Below are 4398 nucleotides of genomic sequence, written 5' to 3' on the forward strand. Positions count from 1 at the left end.
GCAAAAATGTAGGTCTTGGAGTTTAAAAACAACTTCTAAAGAGGACAAGAAATTAGCCAACAGACAAGGTTGTACAGTCATGGCTGAATGAATCTGAGCAATGAGTATGTAATGTTCTTTTGTTGAATCTATCAATGAGGTAAATAATTCAATTTATTTTTATTTCAAATTGAACACTTTAGCAATTACTTTATTTGATATTAAGTTCCAAAAATATAAGTCGTTATTTTTTTAAGTAAGAAAACAATGATTATATATTTGTTTAAAACTTTAAAGTGAATATATTTATATGTATTAAAATGAATGATTAACATTTTTAAATATTTTTATTCTATTTATATGTATATATTATTGATAAATGCGCTAATTATTTGCATTGGATTGCAGCCGCCAATCCTAATACACAAACCAAGCACCATGGAGTTGTCGACTCGAATGTGCATAGTAGTACTGAAGGTATATATTTTCTATTTGATTTTTTATTTCTAAATTATTAATACAAGTAAACATTTTAAATTTAATTTGGTGTAGCAATACAAATTTAACTATAATATGTGTTGGGATTAAGAAAATATCATGTATTGCAGTTGCAAGGGATGTAGAAGTTGTTCCTAGTGAGCGTGTTGAAGTTCAAGCCATCAGGCAAGATAATGTGGTTTGACAAGGTAAAGAGCACTACAATTTTATTTAAAGTCTTTAAAGTCTCAAATTTTTAAAACTTAACCCTTTTATTTGTTATTGCAGAGGACCTACCTTTGTAAAGAACAGTGAGATCACATCCATGAGTGAAAAGAAATGGTGATGATGATATAAATATGCCTCTGCAACAATATAGGAAATGAAAAATAAATAAAAATACAAAAAAGAAATAATTCTCAGTGAGGGAAATGAGCTTCCACCTTCATGTGGTTGGCCCTAATTAGTAGAGACTATTAAACTATTCTCTAAACCAAGTGAAGCTCAACATTAACCTATGATTGCATGACAACTAACTGTGTCAATCTCTCAGTTTCAAACAATGTAGAAGGATGCCATAGTTCAATATGAAATCTCAATTCATATGCATATGACATTAGGTGGAGCTAAAAAAAGGTGTTTAATTGGGTTTGTACTTTTACAAGTATGGAACCTTTTTTTGTTATATTTTGTCACACACATCCACATAAATATGAATATTTTTAAAGAAAACTAATTTTATTCTCTAAGATTTTTAGATTTTCTAAAAGAATTAGTAAAAATTAAAACAAATTATCATTAATGAAATTGAATATAATGAATCTACTCCTAATTTATATATCATCAAAGATCAACACAATCCTCACTATCATAATAAATATTACATTCTTATAATAATAAAAAATACTAAATAAAACTCATGTGAGTATTGAGTCTCTATTATAAATATCCAAAATAGTGAGTTCTCAAATCCCTAATTTTCTAAGACGGGACATATACCAGTAATACTATAAGTGCATTATTTCAAAAATTTAATGGGCAACATATTCAATGTAGTAGTTTTCAATCTCACCATCCTTCACATGTGTAATGTATAGATCACAAGAATATTGTTGAGTCTCTAGACCCTTTTTACACTCCAAACCCTATCCCCATCATTTTTTTTCAAATCATCTGTGTCATTCAATATACAAGGACAAAGAGCACCAAGATTGATAATATAAATAATCTCCTTGAGTTGATTTATGACATAGAAAGGATTCTTCCTTAAATTTAAGGAGTCTTATACTCTAATCACAATTTATCTTCAAGATAACAAGATGTTATTTAAATTTCAAGGACATGAATTTAATCCATTATCTTTCTTCTATGATGTTCATACTCTTCCTTTACATGAACTTGGCTTTTATGGTGAGGATCTCTACATTATTAAATTTGCTTTTAGTTTCATAAACACTAATTCTAAGGTGAATATTTACTAATTTTAATGAATATGTGTTGGTTTGATTTTGTCAATTAAAGTTTCCAATCAAATATAGTTTAGTTTTTAAAACATATTTGTTTTTATGTGTCATGAGTAGTCATAAAGATAGAAATAAATATTTTACATTACATATCATCATTTATTATCAAATTTGGATAGTTGGAAAAGAATAACGAATGGCACATCCTAATTGATTGGTTTTTTTAATAAACCTTCTCATTTTCTTCACAAAATGATGACCAATTATTATGTTGATTTAGCCATTGCAATTCATAATTCTTAAATTTCCACATCACCTGGTCATGAGGTTTATCAATTACCTCTGGTAGGAAGCATTCCCAAAGTTAAGGGGGAAAATAATATTGAGTTAATATAATTTTAAAAAATCTGAAATGTTAAAAGATTTATAGATTACTATTGAACTACATTAATAAATATATGATTTGGCTTTATAGTACCATATAAGGGAATTTATGTGTTTGTAGACATTTGGATATCATTCATGAAGGTTTGATTAAAAAATAAAGATAATTCCAAGACCCAAAAAAAAATGTTACGATTGACTGATAAGATTGAAGTTGTGGGTTACCCTCATGGTCTTGGGTTTGATTCCCCTCCAAGTTCAAATGGTGAGAGCAGCTTGGGTCCAACTAGTCTTCACCCACGAGAGACTAGTCTTGCCCTAAGCTCACACCCATAGCTTCTATCTTATCCACTCTCGTAGCTAACTAGTTCTTATGTATTCTTTTAGGTGTAGAAGCAACAAGAGAGTCCATAGGAGTATGTTATGGAAGGTTGGGTGACAACTTACCATCTCCAAAGGAAGTGGCATGCATGTACACCTCCAACAGAATTGGCAAAGTGGGAATACATGATGCTGATCAGAAGACTCTCAATGTATTTGAAAATAAAGGCATATAAATAATAGCGGGAGTCCCAAATGAGGAGGTCCCTAACATTACATCAAGCCAAGCCACTGCAAGGCAGTGGATTGTAGACAACATTCGATCCCAATATCCCAAAACCCTCATAAAATACATCTCAATGGGAAATGAGATATTGCTTGATACACCCTACACATCCAACCTCTTCCTTTCCATGAATAACATCTACATTGCACTCTAAACCATCAACTTACACAACCAAATCAAGGTCTCTACAACAATACCCATGTCTTCCCTTAACAATTCTTATCCTCCTTCTTCAGGAACCTTCAACCCTAAAATAACCTCAATCATGCACTTCATCTTGGACTTCCTTTCACAAACAAAGTCCACCTTTATGACAGATGTGTACCCCTATTTCTCATATGCCTCTAATCTCAAAGGCATTCCTCTCCCTTATACCCTCTTCTAAGAGGAGACACCCAATGAAGTGGGTTACTAGAATTTGTTTGATGTAAGTGTGGATGCTCTCATTTATGCCATGAAAGCCTTAGTTCATAGAGACATTCCTATTGTTTTTGTTAAAAGTGGTTATCCCTCTGATGGGAATGCTAATGGTGGTGCAAATGTAGCCAATGCAAAGATTTAAAACAACTATATCAAGCAATATTTTTTAAATAATTTGACTAGATGTCGCAATTATGACTGTCTATTCCTTTGGCTAGCCGTCTCTTGTACAACACATCTATTGCAATAGTCTTGTAACTATGACAATAAGAGGTGATAGATAATTTTTGCTTGAACATCATCACTATCACATAAACATTGTAATTTTGATGGCTAATTAAAAGTTTAAACCGTCATACTTATAATGGCATACTATCGCAATTGTGACATTGTGAACATGAACTCTTGTCCCTCCCTTCTTCCAAGTTATGATAGTGTCAACAATTTCCATTAGGATAGATGCCCTCATTGTCATAATTTATGGTAGAAAAAGTCTGATGGTCATCCAATGGGAGCCAATTCATGGTTCTGTCACTAGGGCAGTGGGTAGAAATTGCAATTATTATAGGTTGTTGTCGCAACATGATTCCAAATGTAGTAGTGGAACAAGGTGAGAAAAATAGTGTTGACCGAGCATCAATATCAATCGAGTGATAGTTTATGTGCCAAGTAAGAAATTTAGTAGTGACCAAGTAACCTAGTGATGATCGAGTGTCAAAATATAGGGTTGGTCGAGGAATAATATTTTAACAGTTTATGAGAAATCATAACTTATAGTAGGCTGAGTTAATTTCTTGGGATATGGAAAGCATGTTGAAGATAAGGATCAATGAGTTGGATCATTTTACGCTAGGAGACGATTAGGTAAATGACCTAAGAAATGGATTCCAAGAGAAGTTTTTAGAAAAGAAGAGGATAAATTGGATGAAAATCAAATTCATTGTATATGGTGGATCTAATTGTAAACCCTAAGATATGCAGTGATGTTTAAGTGGAAAAATGTCATAATTACCTATTTAAGGAGGTAAAAGGGAAAACTTTGAGAGAGTTCCATCGTGTTGTTGAAAT

The 4398-nt window shown here is 31.8% G+C and overlaps 1 pseudogene; it reads left to right on the forward strand.

The window, feature by feature from the left end:
• The first annotated feature begins 2489 nt into the window (after window positions 1–2489).
• LOC149556566 (glucan endo-1,3-beta-glucosidase, basic isoform-like) lies at window positions 2490–3580 on the forward strand (annotated as a pseudogene).
• Window positions 3581–4398: the final 818 nt, after the last annotated feature.

Source organism: Cupressus sempervirens, chromosome 5 (assembly GCF_028749045.1).
Source record: "Cupressus sempervirens isolate cs-2001-9-10 chromosome 5, ASM2874904v1, whole genome shotgun sequence".
NCBI classification, from domain to species: Eukaryota; Viridiplantae; Streptophyta; class Pinopsida; order Cupressales; family Cupressaceae; genus Cupressus; species Cupressus sempervirens.